A 23,283-nucleotide genomic window follows, 5' to 3' on the forward strand; every position below is an offset into this window, starting at 1 on the left:
AAAGCCATATGTTTGTCTCCATATATAATTGCACACTTCTAAAATGCAAAACAAAAACAACCTTCTCACATAAATACCAATCTAGCCTTATATAAAACAATCTTTTGTTCTATGTAAAACATTTTAGGAATGCACTAACTAATTGGCAAAGGAACACATATTAGTGAGATTCCTGGTGATCTTTAACAAATGGTTACTGAGTTCCTCCCATGAGTAATTCCAGCTGAGGCATAATTCTATAGTAGGTGAATAAAAACTCTGAAAGAATAATAGAAATTCCAGAGTAAAATAGGATTCAAATGTGTTTATGAGTCTTTGAATAAAAATATCGAGCAAGAATGAAAGGCATAATCATAAAATTATTCATATAATGAAAGCCAAGGAAAAACAGGATTCAACACGAATACCATTTTCGGGAAGCGTTTATCATATGTGGAAGTTCAAAGGCATTTAGTCTTGTTATAGCACACTGTATTTCCAAAGAACTTTGAGCCCCAAATTTGAGCTTTAATATCGAGCATGGTGAAAAGGCTAGATAATATCATGTTTAAAAGCTTCTTCTCTGCAATCAGCCAGACCAGGGTCTGGGTTCTGGCTCCACATTATCCGCTGGGCTATATGGCAAAAGACACTCACTCTATAGGCCCCAGTTTCTTCATTTATAAAATGGGAGCAATAAGAGTACTAATACGAATATAATCAGTCAGTTTGTGCCTAGATTCCTGACACCCTGCCGGCTGAGCGCTTTCTATAGATCACCTCATTTAATGCTCACAACTGTCCTATGAGGGGGTGCTGTCACCATTCCCATCTTTTACATGAGAAAATAGAGTCAGAGAGAAGTTAAATCATCTTGCCAAGAATTTGAGTTGGCAGGGTCAGGATCTGATCCCTGCATCTGACTCTAACTTCTTCCTCCTGTTGTTCATGAAAGGTAAATAAGATAGTGTATATAGAATGTTCAGCACAGTGCTAGGCATGGATCCTTTTAAATAAGTGTGGCCCACCATTCCCCACTGCCACGACAACCCACGGATCTATACTACGTAGAGGCTATGTAGGTGGTTTGTGTGGGGACTCTGTTTACACGGAATGCTACCCCAGTTGCAAGCATCATGGGAAAGCATTCCAAATAACCCCCTGGAGAAATTTCTATTTATCTTCATGAATGGAAGATAAAAAATTGGATTTAAGATTTGTGTTTTAAAAATCTCTCCGATTGGGGTTAAAACTTCCAAAAATTTTTCTCAACCCTTCTTGAATCTGTTTGATCTATCAGATATTACCTTATTTTTTTCCCCAATATCAGATATAACTATAATGTTTTTATGGAAAACATTTTAAGTAGAGAGTGAAGCCAACTGTATAAGACAACATTCTCACAGACCAAAACAAATCGCACTCGGGTATCTTTCATTACCTGTGGTAGGAAGGGGAACTAGAGAGAAAATAAAGATATCTAGAGTATCATTTTCACTCACATAACTTTTTTTTCCTATTTTAATGCCTGTTTTATCAAGTTATCACAGTCAAGTTTCTCCTAGTCCTGAGCAGAAATTACTGGTTGTTCTTCCACCGTCGACAAACAAGATCCCTCCTGCCTCTGTTCCCTGACCTTTGCTAGGCTTTCAGGGGACTCTGACAACTCAAGAGACCCATGAGGTAGGAGAATACATGGAAGAAACAAAAAGGAAAGAAAACACTCCCTCATCATTACCAGAAATCAAGCGCTGACTGAGGGCCTGGATCATATAGTAAGCCCTGAGTGTGACTCTAAAAGAATACTCTGGCCTTTTTCAGAGATTTTCCATAATAGGGACCAGAATACTACCACATGCCAACATGTAGGGTCCCAAGCTCCATGAGAACAGAAGCTTCTTTGTTGGGGACCTCAACCTATGTGCCTCTTCATCTGGCTGTTGATTCATATCCTTTAATATCCTTTGTAATAAATCAGTAACTTTGTGAGTAAAATAGATAAATGATAGATAGATAGATAGATAGATAGATAGATAGATAGATATAAATAGATAGAAGAATAATCTGCAGCTACTTCAGTCTACTGAAGCAGACTGACAAACGCTAATATGGAATAATCATATTAGCATATTATTAAGTGAGAAAACTCAAGGATGTGTATATTATGCTATTTGAATAATAGTATTATAAACGCATAGGGTCTTGATCCAGAAGGATACACAAAAAAGCTGTAAGAGTGCTTACCTCAGGGAAGGCTTAATTGTGGGGGTAGACTTGTTTTACAACCTACGTCATTTGGTTTGAATTTTTATTATAAAGAATGTTTAAGTAATCAATTGTGAGCTGGAGGCTCTGCTTTGAGCCTTAGTGACCTCTGACCTGGATAATCTGCTCTTCCCAAATGGGGAAGAGCAAAAGGAGAGACATGGTCTCAGGGTAGCAGAAGAGAAATCTGGGGAGAGTTCTGAGAAGATGTTCCCCAGATAGACATTTATGACTTTCCTCATTACTACCCTCCTGTATAGACTCATTCCCTTCACATGTGAGCATGAAGAATGCAAAATGAGAACCATATAAAGATAGTACCTAATAAGTAAGAAACAAACCTACTAATAATAAGCATATTTTTTAAAAACTATTAATAAAGAGAATCACTTTAGAAAAGAAAAGAAAATGTCATATACTTAACGGTTTTCAAAGAAAGAGAATATAGTATATAAGTTCTTTGAGGAGAAACACAGAAAAATAATTTTAAACCTAAAGAATCAAAGAGCAGAAAATGAAACAAAAAGAAATGAGATATGAGCCAAAGTAGCATTGGAAGAAATTTAAGATACTAATAAAAGCATAGAAATGAAAATCACATTAAAATCAGCAAGAATAGAGAATACTGAAAACACAGGGTTATGGAAACAGAGGTATAGCTTAAGAAATTCATATAAAAAGAAATAGAAAATATTTTTAAAATAAAAGGTTATAAAAAGATGATTGATGAAGGAAAGGCAGGAGGAAGCTCTTCGTGCATATAATTGATTTTACTAAAACGGAGAACAGAACAAATATTCAAAGATGTAAAAAAGAAAACTTCTGAAATAAAGGAAGATAATATGAATCCACTGATTATGATCTGTAAATATAAAATTTTTGTCTAAGGAAAAATAAAGTCTCAAATTTGAGCCATATCTTAGTAGAATCCCTGAAGTTCCAGAATAAAGACAGAATCCTATGGGCATTCAGGAATTAAAAGCATGTTCCCTAAAAGGAGAAAATGGCTGATCTTAGTCTTATCCATAGCTACATTGAATACAAGAAGTTGGTGGAAGAATATTTACAGAATTCTAATGGAGAAAATGTGTAGCCCAAGAACTATGTGCTTTATATCTAAAGACAGTAGAAAGATAGTATTAATAATGCAAATAGTTTGACAATACAGCATTTATAAATCCTTCTTTAAAAAAAAGAAATGATAGCAAAATCAAGCCAACCCAAAGATAAGTAAAAAATGTTTGAAGTGATATCATGAATGGGAAAGCCTTGGATGAAGAGACTGTTGATGACCACTATTAGGTATGTAATTACATTTCCAGAGCATACTTCAGTATAAGTTATAAATCTTGGTAACACACAAAAAAAAATTTAAAAATGAGATGTAGGGAAGAAGCCAGAAGGAAGTATGAAATATAAATTTTCCTCTTCTTTCATCATGAGGCATAAAACTGTCCAACACTGATAAAAGAAGAAATAGAGTTTAACTATATTAGAAGTAGGGAAAGACAAAGCAAATCAAAGAAAGCATAGAATAGCCAAAAAAAATTTTAAGGCAACAATATTAACAGAAAATATAGATATACTATGACCCAAATAAATATTGTAATAAAATTAAGTGCAACAGATATGTGTTACCAAAAAAATAAATGTAAATGAGATAGATCTACATAATAAAAGACTACCGGTCTGGATTTGTAAAACTCATCTATTTATAATGCTAACAGTGAAAACATAGGAGGCTTAGATAATAAATTTATGGTATATTTATATAACAAAATATCTGACACTCTTTAAGAAAGAACTGAATATATAAGAAATGATATAGCATGAAGTCCAAAATAAATTAGTAAAAATCTATTGTAGGAATAATGCATAATGTTATTCCATTTGTATTTTGCAAAGGATATATATTGTACACACACATATTAATACATTTGTCTGTGTATGTCTATGCATATATATATGCATTTGCCTGTGTGTAAGTGTGTGCATGTGTGTGTGTTTTCAGTAATATAGCAATGAGAAAAGTTGGCTGGTAAGAGGGATCTACGCAAAGGGGAGTATTTTATCCCCGATATTGTTTAGAATTGCTGATGCACGGTGCTAGTAAAATGCAGACTGACTTTTAGGAGGTTTTATTATTTCCATAATTCTTCTAACAATGCACCTCCTTATATTCAACCCCTAAGATGGACCACTCCAATCTCTTCTCCCTTGGCATGCCAGTGTGTGTGTGGAAGGTGTCTGGTATAGAAGACAACGAGTAATTGTGTGTGTGTGTGTCTGTGTGTTTAGTAGCTGGAATGACATACAATACACAATTAATAGGAGTAAAATTGGAAGATGTGTGAAGAGTAAAGAATGTATAAACTTTTCAGTATGTCGTGAAATATTTTAATTGGAATATATTTCTTTATAATATAGTTTTAATCAATTATAAAAAATGAGAAGAGTATAAAAGAGTTGTACCCAGAAAGAGGTAATCAGTTTAAGTTGAATGTGCAATTTAATTTGGCATTTTTACCAAATATAACAAAACTGAATACGCCTTGGGTTACACAGTGCTTACACCAAATAAAAGAAAACATACTAGTTCACTCATGTTCCAATACCTAGCCTGGCATCTAAAAACATTCAGTAAAGTTTTTTTAGAATTAATTAATCTAGTCAAAGAAGCTTTTTTTTTTTTGCCATGAATATCAGGAAATATTCTTTACATTGTATGAGCGACACTTTCAAAAATAGAAATACAAAGGATACAAAAACACCTACAAAATGACCCTTTGCTCCATCAACTTGCAAGACTTTCAGAGCCTAACACTTAGTCTTCACTCCTGCTAGACTTTTCTTTGCAGAGCGTGAAGCATTTGTGTGCTATTTCATGGAAGCCTGAATTAGTATAAAGACGGTGACTACAGGACGTCATGAAAGTGACATGGAACATATCCCTTAGACTTTCTCTTTCAAGTGACGGATGTCTCAAGTGGCCTTCGGCAATTGCTAGGCTGCAGACAGCTTCTAGTTGGGTCTCGCACAAGTATATGAAACACTGTTTGCTATTGCTGTGTTCTAAAGGAGTCATCATCAGTACAGAGTTGATGTTGCATTTGTCTATTTAAGGACTAATTTACTCATTCCTGTGGTAGAAAGAAAGCAGGTCATTTTTGTTCTACGTAGAGATTTGGCACAGCGAGTCAGATTCACCATGTGAACAGAACCCAAGACAAGTTTCTTCTGCCCCTGCCCCATTCTCCCCAGACCCAGTGAGGAAGAGAGGGAAGGGTCCCCAGATGAAACAGGAAGTTTAGTGTTACAATTTCTCACCACTTTAGGCAGAATTATGCTCATTCCGATGATAGGAAAGGCAGTGGTGCCATGAAAAAAGTGGAAGGGACCCAGTACAATTTTTGTTCTTTAGGCTGATCCCATGGCATGCGCGTTGAGCTTTTCCTCAAATGACACCAGCTGAGTTTGGTCCTGACTCTTGCTAATGGACATTGTTAAATATGGTCTTAAAAAATATACATACAGCTAGAACACAGACAGGAGAGACTGTTGACCAAAGAAAGTCTCATCACACAGTGGCATTCCCTCAGAGGGACGCAGGCTCTAGGGGAGATTATTCCAAGGATTCCTACTAGAATAATGTCCTATGGTGGATATTTATGGACTTAATTTGTATTTGGATAAAGAATGGAGGCTGTCTATACAGCCAATGGCAGAAAGAACAAACATTTTTGACCAAAAATGGAACTTTAAATCTACTCGTGCATTTGAAAACATTCTCACCCTTCAGGGATCTCTCTTCATATCACTTTATCCAGATTGGCCTATCATCCTTCCTCCAGGCAGGAATCACGGCATGTTCTGCACTCGAAATTTCAGGATGTGACTAGCCCTTGCTTGCTAAGAGATGAGGCTGCAGTGTGCTTAAAGTTCCCACACATGAACGTTTTTATCTACACCTGGCAGGTGAAAATGGACACGAGGAACTCTTGCCATCCAGCCCTCTCCTTTCTTCTTCACCCATGCTCTCTCAACTGCTTCATTCTCTGTCCTCTGATGTGGCTGATGAATGGTCAAGTGAAGGGTTTTGGGGGAGGGAGAGGTTAGGTCCCTTTTTGAACTCCAGCCTAAGCCACAGACTTCCTCACTGGAATTTCTGGCCCAACACCATATCATAGCAAATGGAACTGTGCACACTTTTGCCATCATCCTCTGTAAGTTCACAGGAAAAGGGAGTTGCTTAAACTTAAGGCCACAAGTGTCCCACCCACAGTGCCTCATGTGGACCCATGCAGGTAGTAAGCATCCAAATGTTTGTTGAATTGAGAGAGTTTGAAGTCTCAGTCATATGTAAAGAATTAAAGTTTCTGGGGAAAGTACCTTGGTCTCCACAATGATAAAGCATCAGGAATAACTGCATCAAGGAGAATCCTCTGGCAGCCCTATCTTGAGCAGAGGTGAATCTGTTGAATAGGAAGGTTCTAGTGATGTAAACAGAATTTAGTCACTTAAAGCTCCTCTGCTTCTGTGTTTTTAAGAAGTGTGATATATGTCCCCCCTATAGGGATGAAAGAGGATTTAATATGTACACAAGCAAATATTTTATAATAATTATTCTGAATGTTTTTAATATTAATTAGAAAAAATATATAAGTAGTATACCCAAAATACGATATCACAAGTGCTACTGATTAGGTCGAAGTTAAGGTCCTTGTCCTTATAATCATTTGAGTTGATTTAAAGAAAAATTTAAGTCAATTACAGTCTAGGTATATAAAATCGAAACGATGAAGATGAACACATGAAATACTGAAATTAGAGAAACACTGACGACATCCCTCTTGGTTCATAATATGTGCTGCCTTGGCAGACCTGGCCAAAAGCAAAAGATTGGAGACCCGTTCTGGTCGATAAATAAACTAGTAAATACCTTGAACAACCTTTTAAAAATCACCGATGTCCAGTAGCTCTACTGGTTACTTTCGAGGCAGACCTTATTGTTCTCTAGATGGAATCTTACTCCATCTCTGCAGAGTGACAGAAATGAGTGTCACAGGGTGTGAGGAAAGAAATGGTGGACCCTCCGCCGAGGGCTGGCTTTGTGAGCTAGGAGGCTTTCCAGGAACCAGCCGGGAGATGTTTTGGGGGACGGAGGCCTTGGTGGAGCTGGCCTGTCTTGTGTGTAAGCCTGGGCTGGACTCCTAACCTGCTTCCGTTTCCATTTCAAAAAATGAAAACTGGTGATATAATGCAAAAGACACATTTTTAAAAGGAATATAATCTAGAATTGTAACAAGTAGAGTGATAGGAGTTAAAGGAAGTCTGCTGAGGCAAAAGAAAGCACTAGGCAGCCAGTCAGTGCCCTGAGCAGGAGCAAAGCTGGGCTATGTACTGGTAGACTGTGAGCCTTGGAGGCAGAGCAGGTCACTCGCCAACCCTAAGGCACAACGATATTGTTTTAAAGCAACCATAGTTTCAAAAGCTAAAATGCTAATGGCAGTGAGCTGTGATATCAGAGTGAGAGTGGAATCAAGAATGAGAGCAAAGAGTAGATTCTTGTAGGAATCCTAGGGCCAGGCTGGACCCTGGGAGCTAAGATCAGACTGCCTGGAAGTTCTGGAGCTGAGGGTGTGATCAGGAATGGAAACTCATCCCCAGGACCAGCCAGTCAGTGGAGACCTATGCTTCTGTCCTATTCCAGGCTTCATTCTGGGCAAGTGCCACCTGCTCACTCCAGAGCCATGGTCCAGACATCCAGAAGTCCTGCCTGCACACCTGCTCAGGCATTCTCCATCCTCCTGCTTCCAGTGACCTTAATGGTCCCTCTACACTCTGGAGCATGGCACAGATCCTCAAACCTGGGGAAGCCTAATTAATACACAGGGCCCAAAGGAGCAAGGCTGTCAAGCAAAACAGATAACTATGGTCAATTGTCACTGTTGGAACAATCAGGGATAAGGAAGTGAGTAGGATCCAGGATTCTGCTGATGTCAATGATAGTTGTAATGGATGAGCCAGGCAGGTGGCCAAAAGTTAAGAACTAGGAGATCCCTAAGGAGAGATTGAAATAAAGAGGACAGATTTGAAGCATTAGCTCCAAGGAAGACTTTAACAGCCACTACCAGGTAATTAACTGTGACAAGTCCTCTCGTAAAACTCATCTCAGACATTATGGCCTCTCCGAAAGCCTTCGGTGACCTTCCTCACCGGCCTGGTTAGGCGCCCGTCCTGTGTCTACCTGTCCTTACCTCTTTCACGACACTTACGTGCTGCATTGTCATTGTTGCCCTACTCTCCTCTCATTCATCTGAGTATTTCTAATACCCAGTAGGGTAGGAGAGAGAGAGAGAGAAATATGGGGAGGAGAGAGAAAGGATGGAAGGTGGGAGAGAGAAGGAGGGAGAGAGTTAAAGGGAAAGGAAAAAAGAGAGTGAGAGAGATTAAGTGAACTTGAACTAAACTGGCAAAGTTTTATCACAGCCAAATCACTTGGAGTGTGTCATCACAGGGTTTCAACTACATTTCAAAAATTAGCTCGTGTTGGCTGCTGCTTTGGGAGTAACTTGTGGTGCAAGAAGGGTGTCCTTGCTGAATCCAATTTCACCCTGTTACTGCATCAGTATACTTCTTTACCTTTCCGTGAAGCTCCACCCTCCTATGTCTTTGGAATCATTGTCTGCTTGACATGAAAAATGTCCTCTAGAAAATATAATCACTAATTACATCAGTGAAAAAAACCCAACTCTCAGATATAGAATGATTAAACACAGAAAAACAATCTTTCAATAATAATTTTCCAGTCTTTTATTTTCAGCCAGTTAATTTTCTGCCTGTGCAGTGGGATTTCCCGGAGCCCTTTAATGCTTTTACCCACTGTCGATTCACAGTAAAAATCCTCTCTCAAAGTTGGCACTCTGTATTGGAAGAAGTCTGATCTGTGTGTCATCGAAATGAATTGTTGTCCTTGGTTTCTCTTCCAAATAAGTACATACTTCAAAGCCATTTGCTATAAGCTCCTGAGTTTTTCTTGACTTCTAAACTCTTCCTAGATTTTACTCATACCCTGTCCTCCTATCCTCTTATATCTGCCTTCTTAGTTTCCACCTAGCATTTGCATACCTGTGCTCACCTGCAGGTCAGACAAGGCCCAGGCCCTGTGCTTCTTGACTTGTACCACACATGTGGCCCTTATGCTGGTGGAGGTGGGAGATGAGTGTGGCAGGAGGTGGCCCTGCCAATCTTCCAAGGACTCTTCCATCCCCCCAGCAAGCATCCTGCATAGCTCACTATCCATTCATCTACAGACAGGTACAGAGCGCCTGCTGATGCCCTGACCTGTGCTAAGGCTGAGGTGGAGGCAAAGACCAATCGGATGTAGGCTGGCAAGCCACTGGATCTCCACCTGACAAATATTCTGCTGTTCAAATCCCAGCTCCCACGTCACCTCCTTTGTGAAGGCATTCCTGACTTGTACCTTCTCTTTGACCCCACAGCTCTGTTTATATTCCTGTTATAACACTTATCCTATGTTAAGGCTTAAGGGGAACAATACATTACACTCCCTCACTTCTGATTTTTGGAATCAGTTGAGAAACATACACATGAGTCAGAGAAATTGAGCTCGCAATATCAGCTTCATTACATATCAGATGAAGCTAGATGGGAGAAAGCAATGGTCCTGCAGTCAAAGGAGCTTCCTAATCTCCCTCCCTCCCCACCCCCCCGCCCCTCCCTCCCTCCCTCCCGCGCTCGCGCTCTCTCGCTCTCTCTCTCTCTCTCTCTCTCTCTCTCTCTCTCTCTCTCTCTCTCTCACACACACACACACACACACACACACACACACACACACACACAGGGCCTGACTTGGCCACACTGAGCAACTGGGAACTTCAGGCCTCCCTTGACAGAGCAGATCTCCGATCACACAGAAGAGAAAGCATATATGCTTACCTGCTCAAAGGAGGCTTTAAAAAAGGGGCAAGCCATTTGAGTGACCTTTAAATTAACACATTACTCCAATAGACTAATGTGGAGCAATGGGTGTCAATTTTTCCCATCCCAGCAAACAGGTAAGTCAGTCTTTTCTCTCACTCAAGGAAGGAGCAAGAGAAGGGTGGCAAGGAGGGGCAGAACCTCATTTCCAATATCCTAGAAAAACCGAGGCAGGGACATGAGAAAAATCAGAAAATAGTCAAAACACTCTCTCTCACACACACGCACCCTGAGAACTATAATTATTTGGGTAGAATTCCATCTCTTCCAGTGTTTCCAACAAGCCACACCTGGGTAGACCAGTCTCTAAGGGCCATACCTCAGTACTGAGTAACTCCCAGACCCAGAAAATTCCAAGAAAGACAGTGTGTTTCAGCTAAGCCAGAGAATGTGCATGTATTGGGGAAAAGGGAGGTCAGAAATAGAAATAAACTTATATCATAAAATTTAAAGTTCTGTTTCTTCAGAGAGCAGGTTGGTGGTTGTCTGGAGGGGACTGTAAAGTAATGGGTCCCCTCCTGACAAATCTCCAGTTATAAGATGAATAAGTTCTAGTTTGTAACGTACAGTGTGGTGACTATAGTTAACTGTATTGTTTAATTGAAAGTTGCTAAGACAATCAATCTTAAGAGTTCTCTCCAAAAAAGAAAAAAATTATAATTATGTGAGTTGATGGATATGTTAACTAATCTTAATGTGGTAATCATTTCACAATACATACATATCCCAGATTATTATATTGTAGACCTTAAACTTATACAACGTTATATATGTTAGTTATATCTCAATAAAGCCAGAAACTAATAATAAATTTATCTTTCTTGAACACCTCAATTTGAGCAGAGATTCATGTCTACTGTATGAGGACTAATTTTTCTCCAAAGACAATACTATCTAATTTTACATGAAGACAGCATGTCCTGAATGCGACCAGCTCGTGGACACCATAACCCTGGTACTATTGTACAAAGCAACACTGACTGCTCTCTGGGTCCTCACCTTACCTGTAAACTGTGCTGTCTAATAATGGCCCCTAAGAGATTTTTCTTGAACACCAAATTGTTCCCCCAATAAGAAAGCAGGGTGGGCATGGGGACTGGGTATTGGTCATCCTGCAAAATTACCGAATGCTGATTCTGCCTCCAGAGTGAGTGGTCAGCAGGCAGCCACATTACTCATGGAAGTTCTGGCAGGTAGGACTGGACTGTGGGAAAAGATTTGGAACTTGCAAGTTGTTCTCACAGCTGCTAATGACCAGCAGTCTGTGCAAAGGTTACCTGATATCTGTCAGTCAAGGTTAAGGTTGCCTCGTTAGTTAGTTGTTAGTTAGTTACTCAGTTAGTTACTCAGTTAGTTACCTAGTTAATTAGTTAGTGGTGAGACAAGCCAATTACCATGAAACAAAGGAAGTCGTTGAGAGTCAAATTGTTGTGAAGCCTGACACACCTTTAAGGCCAAAAGAAGGGAAAAGGTGTAACTTAACCAAAATCTTTTAAAGCAGCTCAGTTGCAAAGGAGAGTGATGAGGGCCTTCAATCAGAGAGCCGACAGCATGAGGAGCCAGTCTTTCCCTTCCCGTTCCTCCTCAGATGTGCCCATTTCCATTTTTCCACCCCAAGCCTCATCTAGATCTGCACTGCAGCCCTAGGTCCATGCGTGCACTGCAGGGCCTTGGCCGGACGGTGATGTCAGTGGCCCAGCAGATGAAAAGAAAGCTATTTATGGAAAGACTTCCTCAAGCAGCTAACATCAAGTAGACCATTACAGGGTAAATGTTTTCTTATCAAGAACATGCACTTTTCCAGTATCACTTCATTTCACTTGTAGGAGAGGGCAATCTCATCCCCCTCGCCAGGGGCCTATGACGGAGGCCAGATAAGAGTACGGTTAGGGCCAGGCTGACCTGGATCAGACCACCTGTGTCCTAGGCCTGGCCCTGCTCTGCCTGGCTGCACAAACTTAGACAAGTTTTTGAACTTCCCTTTGCCTCAGTTTCCTCTACCTGTAAAATAGAAATATACCTACCTCCAAGGGTTGCTGTGAAGATATTGCCCAGCAAGTCATGCTCAAAATAAGGCTATTAATTAATTTTATTAGGAGCTCAATTAATTAGCTTTTATTTAACTGGGATTGTTGTTGTCCCCGTTTTACAAACAAGCGAACCAAGGCAGTCAGTTGCACTAGAGTCGCACCTGGAACTCGGCCTTCTGTTTTAATGTTCATTCCATTAAATTCCACTCTGAACATAAGATTGATTTCGGTGTGTGGGTACTATTGGTGTGTGATTTTATTTTCCCATGGTGCATTGTAGAAACAAGGAGGTCAGTATACCTTGCCGAGTCACTTACCATTTCAGACTCACTAAACTCTCTGCTTCCTCCATAGAAATGAAAGCACAGTGCTAAGACAAGGATGGCACATTGGAAAATTTCCCCAACAAAGTGAGACCTAATTGTGGAATATAGGAAAAGCCCTTCAAGCTGTTACCTGCTTGACCTACAGACAGAAAATGATGATTTCACTACTTGCCTGCTCTACACTGGACCTTCCAAACATAGCTGGTAAAGAACAGGACAGAGAGAAGAGAAGGTAGCAAGATCCTACCTTTTCATTAAGTAATTAGAGCACATGACCAATATTCATAGAGTAGCGTACACCTTAAGTTCCAAAAGGAACCCCCACCAGGAAAGTGCATCTCTTTCCTCCCCCACAGCCTGAAACCTCCTGCTCTATCTCTGCTGCTTCTGGAAATTGAAATGAAGTTCAAATCCATCATCTGGTACCTTCTAAGTAAAAAAAGTGATTTTTGTATTTTGACCACAGTAACTTTTTCATCCCTCTATCTGAAAACATGAACAGCTACCAAAGTCATGCATCCTTCCAGCTGACATACAAGTATCCAACCCAGGATGGCCATTGCTCTCAAGGAGCCCAGGGCAGAGGAATCGGCCCTGCTTACTCTTTCATCCTCCTGTCCAGAGCCTGCAAAAGCTTGGCCTGATGAACACAACTCCACGATCCAAGTGTGGATTTGAAGCCAAGCAATAATTGGTCCCTCCTTCAGAGCTCACAGAAATTATTTATTTTATCTGAGGGGTTCTGAGGGGTTCATAGAAGCTAAAGAAAGCACGGTAATAACAAAAGCAGCCATTTATAGTGCCCTTACTTAAAGAGCAGGAGGCATGCTAAATGCTTTATATGCTTTATCTCATTTACACCCAACTTCAAACTATGAAGTAGTTTCCCATGTACATCTGAGTAAAAGTCACTTGCCCAAAGTGGCACAGCTGGCAAATTGCAGGGCTGGGATCTGAATGAGGGTCTGCTCTGCCTCCAAAGCCCTGATTTATCCGCTACCTTGGAACTCCTAAGATATGTCACCCGCCATAGATGTCATATATTCTGTCCAAGAGATAGTTGGGGAATCGTTCATTCAACATATATTTTATACAGCACCTAGGATGTGTCGGTCACTATGCTAAGTACAAGGGATACAAAGGTGTCAGGGAGGCTGATAGCTACCTAAGACAAAGAAATGATTGACAATACATCCTGTGAAAACAGACAATTAAACTCTCATATAGGTTTTAAGAAATCGAAGAAAAAAAGAGGCTGGTGCTGACCTTGCACCCGGAGCTCTGGGGCACTGGCAATCCAGGCAGATGAACTCACAGAACATCAATGGCTATGCAAAGCATCCAGGCCACTGGGGGGAGGGTGAGAGGCAGGGGGAAGCCTTCCAGGGTCATGGAGACACCAGCAGCTGTGGGGAGAACAATCAAATTCTCCCAGGTCCCAGGGAAAGAGCTTGATGAGTATTGTGGACGTGAAGATGGATACAGCATAGATGGAGCAGGTCCTGAGATGGGGGTCCGGGATGCTCAGTGAATACCACTGAGGGGTCTTCACCAGAACCCAACAATCACAACTAGACAGCACTATGGAGTCCATATGCCAGCCCAGACTGACCACGGCTCCAGGTGCTTCCTCAGTGCCACCTGTACCATGACAACCCCTCAATAGGAAGAGTCGTGCCTTGCCAAGGAGTGCAAGGGATGAGAAATACTTAAGTGTGACTGAGTTTAACCCAAATAAACTGAGATATCACTGGATTCCACTAAGTTGACCTGGACATACCAAGTCTGAGCTTCCTGCATCAGTCACCATGGTGACTGAAGGAAGAAATTCAGAAAAGCTAAAGGAGAATTTAAAAAGCTATTCTGCTCATGAGATGTGTGAACCCAACTCCATCGGATACAGCAGTAGTTCAAGTGAGTGTTGATGGCAGCCTGGACTAGGAAGTGGAAGAGGAACTGGGGAGAAGTGAGTGGCTTTAGGTCATATTTCAGAGACAGTAACTTATAGGACATTGTGATGGAATGGACTTCAAAAAGATGGAAGTTATGGGTAGAACTGTGTTCCCAAAAAGTTCATATGTTGAAGTTCTAACCCCCAATACCTCAGAATGTGAACTTACTTGGAAATAGGATTATGACAGATGTAATTAGTTAACTTAAGAGGAGGCCATACGGAGAAGGGTGGGTCCCTCATCCAATATGACTAGTGTCTTTATAAGAAGACAACCTTGTAAAGACAGAGACACAAGAAGAATGCCATTGAACATGAAGGCAGAGATCAAATGAATCTATAAGCCAACAAACACCAAAGACTGTGGGCAAGCCACCAGAAGCTGAGAGAAAGGCACAGAACAAATTCTCCCTCACAGACCTCAGAAGGACAACTTGATCTCGGACTTCTAGCCCCCAGAACTGTGAGACAAATTTTTGTTGTTTAAGCCACCAGCTATGGCAGTTTTAGCAAACTAATACAATGAAAAGGCATATGTTTATTCACTTATTACACCTTCCCTAAGTGCCTACTAGGGGCCACGTAAAGCTTAAGATGCTCTGAAGGATACAAAGTTTGACATCGCCTATGACAGTTATTTTCATTGAAGTCAAGGCCACAATCTCATAAATTCTCCTTCAGTCACAAGAGGCAGCTGATGAGAACCCCTGGTTCTCTGGTAAAGTTTCCTTCTGGAGGCCCAAGTCTTTGCCACGTTACTGAAGGTAGAACCTTCATGGCCACATAAACCCATGAAGCTTCACAATCCTGTAGCCTGGTCTCTGTCCAGAACTGAAGTCCTTCTGATTATCTCTTTCCTCCACCAACTTTATGCTTCATTTCTCCTGACCCTAGCTCCTCTTACAAGACTGGCCCCCAAGCTCTCGTAGAATACATACTCCATGAAAAACAAATCACCAGTTCTCACCCTTTCCACTAAGGACTCTGCCTCCTTGTTTTAACTGATACCTATCTCTGACATGAGGACATCCCTTGCTTTTCCACCAGTCTTTTCCCCACACCCTAGTACTTGAAGATGCCAGGGGTACACAAGGAGAATCCTGTTTCTCTGGACAGGAAACTAGGAATCGTTGTTTACTCTTTTCCTCACTCTCTTCTGGAAGACAATGACGTCACATTCTGTGAGGGGCCTGGCCACTGGTCTGCTCCTCACCTCTGCTCTTGTAGCCTGGGAAACACCTCATTGCAGAGCGTGGGGATAGTTTGTGTTGACCCACTTTTTTGCCCATTGTTTAGACCAGGATCTTAACTCATACACATTCCAAACATCTCTTTCTCTGAAGACACTGTCACTGTTTTGATATTCAAGACTTTATTTTGATACTACAAAGCAGAACCTGGGCAGCTTCTTTCTCTTTACATCCCCAGTATAATGTCATCTCTAATACAATGGAAGCCTCTGAGGAACATATTTGTGAAAAGAATTCATCCACAAAAAAATGTCTTTTCTAGCTTTCCACTCCAGCTCCGGGATATAGACAATGAGGCGGGAGGTGAGGGGTGGTGACTGGGAGAGGGCCATAAGAAGTTATGCAAAGCTTTACTGGGAAAAAGCTTTGTAGAGAAAGAAAATTTGGAACTAACGGCCGACGTTTTCTCTTGTTGCATCGGTCCCATACCTCTCTTCCTCCCGCCAACCCCGCCCCACAGTCAACAGCATCTGCTCACAGCTCTGCAGGGCAAGCATTTGCACCTCAGTAAAGGGAAGAGACAGAATTCAACTTTGTTCTAAGTAGATTGTTTTTAAATTCATGTTAGGCGTAGCAACCTCAAGAGCCAAGGCACGTTTGATTTGTGGAACCTGACAAGAGTGAGAAAAGATGATGAAAGTGCAACCGAGACTGTTCATCTCAGGGAAGCCATTGGGTCCAGAAGCTGACAGGAGCCGAATCCAGTTCCTCAGGGCCAGGAGGGTGTGTAAACCAACATCAGAACTTAGAGCACCCTGGGAGAAAAAGAAGGAGAACGAGGAGGGGCAAACCCTCAAATGACAAAGGAACCACTGAAGTGACTGTGTTTATCCTGAATTGTCTAGAATCTAGACACTCAAGACTCTAGATTAAGTTCCCACTACCCAGAAGAACGAAGATTTGAAAGCTAAATTGTTGTCGGAAAAAAAGATAAGTTACATTTCTGCAGCATACTTAAGATTTGACCTATACTCACTATACCAACTAACGGATATAGTGTTTCCCCCAGTTCCATGCTCGTAACTCGTTATTCACAGCATAGTCCCTACATGTTGCCTTCCTTGCCCTTCAATGGCCTCTTATTGCACTTAAAATAAAATCCCAATAAAATTTCTTACCACAACTTAAGAAGATAAACCATGATATGGTCTCTACCTTCCTGCTCATATGGTTCGATCTTCTCCAACTGCACTGTGCTCCTCTCCCCTTAGCTCCCCTCTCTCCAACCACGCTAGCCTTATTTCAGTTCTCACACTTGCTAGACTCTTTCCTACCTTGTGCTCTCCAGTGCTCTGTTCCATGGCCCACTTAGACTCTTTCAAGGCTTCTCATCCTTCAGTTAGGGCTGACATGGCACTTCTTCAAAGAAACATCCTTGTCTCTCAGGAGGTTCGTTCCATGCCTATCCCCATCCCTACAGTTCTCTCTCTCAGCACTGAGAGCTCTTCCTGCATAAATTCACCCTATCTGTCATCGGTTCATTTATTTGTTGTTGTTGCCTTCCACCTCAGTTAGTGTGTAAATTCCATGAAAGTCAAGACAACATCACTCATGTTTAATCTTTTACTTCTAGGGACTAGCCCAGCGCCTGGCACTTGGTAGGTATTTGTTAAATGAAGGAATGAGTGAACCTCAGCTTATTACCAATGAAACTCCTTCGACAGAGCAGGAAAAGTGAAGTAAGTTTTCTCTGTTGATGTGGGTAATGCCTCCGCAACATCTGTTTATAGTACCCTAGGGAGTATTTTGCTTTAACAAGCCCAAGAATTTACATCCCCAAGAAACACATGTGGTTACTAGTGACATTAAACATGGTGAGCAACCTTTTCTGCTTGAGAGCCAACTCAGAAAAAAATACAAAGGTTTATGATCAGCATTTTAAAATTTAATATGAAAGTAACTTTACCGAATCCTGTGGGATGGGGGAGTAGTGTATATGTTTAATTGAAATCATGTACTTTACTGATCAGATGAATTTCACTGGAAGTGAGTATTCCTTTTTAGCCACTAAAATGCTAATATAAACAGCAATTCACAGACATCTGTGATGTAATAAGATATTTATTTTTTGATCTTTGCCCCTGATTCCTGACACAGAGCTTTTAAGACCTTCAGAATTTCCTAAGTGGTGGAAGCAATAGGAGCATTTTTGTTATTCACAACAAACTCTTTTCAAACTTAGCTGAGTTTATGCTAATGAGGTGGCTCTTGATGGGACCCTGGATAGCTTCAGGATGGGGGCTGGTTGCCAGAAGAACCAACCATGTGATCAGAGGGTTGAAACTTTCAGCCCCTACTGCCTCTGGGGAGGGGAAAGAAGCTGAAGATTGAGTTCAATCACCAATAGGCAATGATTTAATGAGTCATGCCTATGTAATGAAGCCTCCATAAAAACCCCCAAATGATGTGCTTTGGAGAGCTTCCAGGTTGGCGAACACATCAAGGTGCTGGGAAGGTGATGAGCCTGGAGCGGGCAAGGAAGCTCTGTGTCCCTTCCCCCATACCTTGCCCTGTGTATCCCTTCCACTGGGTTGTTTCTGAGTTGTATCTGTTATAGTAAACCGGAAACAGTAAGTAAAGCACTCCTCTTAGTTCTATGAGACATTCTAGAAATTACCCAACCTAAGTGGGGGGAGAGGTTGTGGAAACCCCTTGAATTTATAGTTAGTTGGTCAGAAGTGCCAATAGCAATCTGGGACTTGTAACTGGCATCTGAAGTCTTGTGGGACTAATCCTTTAATTTGTTGGGATCTGACAATAACTCCAGGTAGATTGTGTCAAAATTGAATGGAACGGTGGGGCATGTGTCAGAGAGCTGAAGTGGTGTTGGAAAAAACACCATGCATTTGGTGCCAGGAGTTTTGTCAATAAAAGCAGTTCGACATCTTTTCCCCCTTAAGCACATCAGACTCTAAAGTCATGATTTCCAAAGTAATATAAACACACCCCAAAGGTACACAAGATTATTCATTGGGTCATAGAATATCTATTTTTTGCCTCATTCATTAAAAATATATGCTGTGTGTGTGTGTGTGTGTGTGTGTGTGTGTGTACGTGTACACAGGGAGAGAGAAAGAACGAACATGTGATATATTTATATTATATTATATGGATACATATTTTAAACTCTCTACTAAGAGGAGAACATGCCAAAAAAATACTAGCGGCTATTTATGTCACATCCTCAATGCATTAAATTATTTCATCCTCAATATGAAATAATCCTCAATATGAGAGTCATTGTGATCCACACTTAACAGATGGGAAAATTGAGACTTGGCAATACATTAACTAGCTCAATGTCACACAGGGTATTAGGGACACAGCTTGAGCCAAAATGTGTTTATGCCATTTCATAACATCTACTGACTAACCACCTGTATGACAAGTGTTAGGGATAAGAAGACAAATAAGATATACTTCTCTTCTAACACATACACACACCCTTCAAAACTTGGGCCACTGTGATAAAATCTCTCCTGTCAGGATGCGGGACCTAGGGTATCACTGTAGCTCTCCTCTCTGCTACTCTCCTGCTTTCCTGTCCCACCCTTCCATTGCTCATGGAACACAAGAATCCAAGTTTCAGTGGTTCTTCCAGTGATTCAAAAGACACCCTAACAGTAACTGAGTCCCTCCGGGGTGCAGAAGTATGTTAAAATGGGTACTTGCCTGTCAAAGAGTAGATGTACTCAGACTTGGGAGATGTGAGGAATCATGTGGCTCTGTGGAAGGCCCCAGCAAGAGGCAAGAATAAGAATGAGGAAATGTTTCAGGAGTCTGGGCTTCCTGCATGGAGAAGTCCAAGGGTTGAAAGTTGAAGGCAGAAGTGCATCGGGGACAGGTGGTGAGGGTGGCATCGACTCAGTCAAGAGGACCAAGGCTCATTGCAGGGCTCACGACCCCTGGAGAGCTACCATAACAAGGACCTGCTTATACTGGAAGTAAGATAAGAGGCAAAAGTTTACTAACCAGGAATGAAGCAAGAGCCCAGTTACTAGAACTGAAATACATAGTCACAGTGTGCCTGGCAGCAATGCTGACTTATTAAATTATCAGCTGCCTTACCAGAGTAACTAAATTTCCTCAGCTCAAAACAAAATCCTTTAAAGAGCCTAGAGGACTCAGAAATAACGAATTAGAGTTATGTAAGTATATCACCTCTCTTCATTCATTTGACCAATATTTCTTGAGGACCTACTATATGTTGGTCACTCTGCTAGATATTAGGTACAACAGCTGATCCTGCTCCTACAGAGCTTTTTGTAGAGAGCTACACAAACAAGTGAGAACTATGACAGGATATATCAAGTGCTAAGAAGGAATACAGGAGTAATCAAAAGGAGTTGTGTGCTTCTTTAATCAAGATGCAAAGATATTCAAACAAATTAAGGATATTCATTAATGGAAAGGGATCTAGAAGAGACAGAGCTAGAATATGCCAGGAAGAGAGAGGATAATTAATGAATTGAGAACCTCAGGGACCCAGGAAAGGAGTGAGATCTAGAACCTTCTAATTTTGTATGGTATTCTGTTTACCAATAGGAATTATAGATGTATCTCAGAAGCTCTGTGTGGCATTCTGTTTAGCAGTACAAATTATGGTGTTTCTTAAGTGCTGGTATCATAATAAAGAATGATTTATTTCTAGAAATGGTGTAAATTAACTGTACGATGCTGTCCAATGAAAAAGCATGGCATTTGGAGTTGGATAAACTGATTTTAAGTTCAAGTTCTATCACTTTCCCAGCCACGTAATCTTGGGCAAATTATTTAACTTCATTTAGCCTTGGGTATGTTCAATTGTTCCCCTCTAGGACCTCAAAATGACAGAATACTGTTCACCATAATCCTCGATTCATGACACATTCTTATCATTAGTTCACCACATTGCAAAGATTCATTCATATTACTGCATTTGGTGATGTATTTTAAACTGCTGTATGATATCTCATTATGTGAATGCATGTGTGGATCACTGATATATGCCACTGTTAGCAAGACATACCAGTGGGGAAAGGAGAAAGGAGAAAATCAACTAATTAGAGCTATAAAATAAAATAATTTTCCATATGAAATAAAAGGGAATTCCTAAATGATCCCATATAAAGATAAACTCCAGATGAATTAAAGTCTTACATGTCAAAAACAAAACATTAAAACTTTTAGAAGAAAATTTAGGTGAATATATTTCAGACCTTAGGGTAGGAAAAGATTTCCTAAAGAAAATACATAGAGAATTGATTATGTACAAGATTGATAAGTTTGAATATATTAAAGTTAAAAATATTTTCATCAAGAGACAGCTCTAATATTCTCATTTATAAAATGGGATAACAATACCTTATAAATTCTAACAAGGTGAAATGAAATAATGTAAATAATACACTTAGCACAGATCCTAGCACCTAAAAAAATAATAAATGGTACCTATTATTATTATTCTTAAATAACAATGCTTTTACTTATCAAACAATACTGAGTCATATGATAAGACTTTTAAACATGGCAAGCTATGTGAGAACAAGTATTTAATATCATAGTGATGGTTTGAAGAGAGAGATGATAACGTGAACTACATTATCAGTCGACAAATATTTAGTGAGTATGCACGCCAACCACCACACCAGAAACTGGTCAGTTTATATCAACCATCACGACTTTTTTGTCACAATCAAATACCCACACAGCTTTCATACACTTATTTGTGATCAGAGCAAAGAAAGGACCTCCACATGTTTCAATAATCTATGTACAGCACTAGAGAACTTTGGCACCGTCTGAGACAAAAACTCCAAAACAGTCTAACACTCATTATTAGTGCTAATTGGGAGTAAAGGAAAAGGGATGGACCAAAATAGTAGATAAGTGTTCTCTTGTTTGTTCTGTTTTGGATTTTGTGCAAATAATCAAAAGCCTCAAACCACTCTGACCCAACAATATGGAAGCAAATGCAAAAGAAGAGCAGCCTTTTGAAGCTGTTTGATCAGCAGCTCAGTAATGGCATGGTGGTTCTCTCCGTTTCTCTGCTTTGTGGCTCTGGGTCAGAGCCGCAACATGGCTAACAGCTCTTCTGTTAGCCATGAATGTACAAAGACTTAAATAAAGAAAATGAAGCTGCCCTGTGAACACCTGGTTCGAGAAGTGTTGAAAAGCAATTCAGTGTCTGCTCTGCCTTTATTTTCTAGGATTACCCCACCTCGCAGGCTTGTGAATCACGTTTCATATCTTCCTCATAGGGGTTTTCTCCTTCCGGGAGAAGTCAACATAAGCTTTTAAAAACAGTAAATTGCGTCACAATAGACTTTATCATATAATTTGCCTAATAATGTGCATTTACTAAACGTATTTTGAGCTTTGGGATACCAACAATTATTTTCTTAAGAAATATTTGCTTTAAAAGCTATCCAAGAATAGAATAACAATCTTCATAAAATAAGAACTCATATCAAACTAACTGGGGTGGGGGGGGGAACTTCAACATCTTTTGGAGAATAATTCTCCAGAAAATCATCCTGACATAGTTTATGAGGCTAACATGGATTTGGACACTGCCTTTTAAAAGAAATAATAAAGAGGAAAGCTACTGCCTACGACAACATATTCTTTTCCCAAAGAGTTGGTGAGTTTCCTGTTTCTAGAACCAATCCAATAATTTTCAGAATACTTTCTCTTTCTGGGCACATACTTAGAGTGAGAGAGGTGCCCCCAGTGTGGGTGCAGGGAGTAAGAAGGGGATTAGACCAGGAATCAAAGCCCAGTTTCCAGTTCTGGTCTATCAGCTACTAGCTGTGTAAGTCTTGATTTAATAGCTCCGAGTTTCTATTTTGTCATTCTTCATGTCAGATCATCATCTGTCCTCCCCACTTCATTTGTGTTATAAAATAATGTTTTCAGAAGCACCTTAAAGGTTATAACACAATCTTATACTTACTTTCTACTGAATCGTGAGTTCCTTGAGGGGAGGAAGTGTGTTTTAATTGTATTTGTGTATTGCACTATTCCTAGCACAGAGTTCTCATTATGTGCTCAATTAATGTTGATCTTAAATGAAAGCTCTCATGAAATAAGAGGAAAACAAAGGTCAACAGTAAAGTTTCAAGATGTCTGCTAGTTGGTATGCGACGTTTCACATCTAAAGAAGGAACTGGTAGAAGTTAAACAGCAAAGGGAATGTACTCTGTAAAACTATCTGAGCAATGAAGCATTGAAAATCATAGACTCTCTTTTTGGTCACAGTTTTACATTTAGATATGAAAGCTAGTCAGGCGAGGCTGAGAATAGAGACTGAGAAACTGACAGATAGGCTTAGGATCATTTCCAAGATGAGAATTTCTCCCGGCCTCTCCACCCCGATTCTCATCCCTCCTCCTGGGAATTATTCTTCTCAAATGAACCCCAAGATTGGTAAATTTCAGAAGAATAACTGAGGCTGACTCAGCTCAATGTCTCCCCTTCCTCCTTCTGGGAGTCAGTTTCCA

This window comes from Rousettus aegyptiacus, unplaced genomic scaffold (assembly GCF_014176215.1).
Source record: "Rousettus aegyptiacus isolate mRouAeg1 unplaced genomic scaffold, mRouAeg1.p scaffold_m13_p_8, whole genome shotgun sequence".
Classification (NCBI taxonomy): domain Eukaryota; kingdom Metazoa; phylum Chordata; class Mammalia; order Chiroptera; family Pteropodidae; genus Rousettus; species Rousettus aegyptiacus.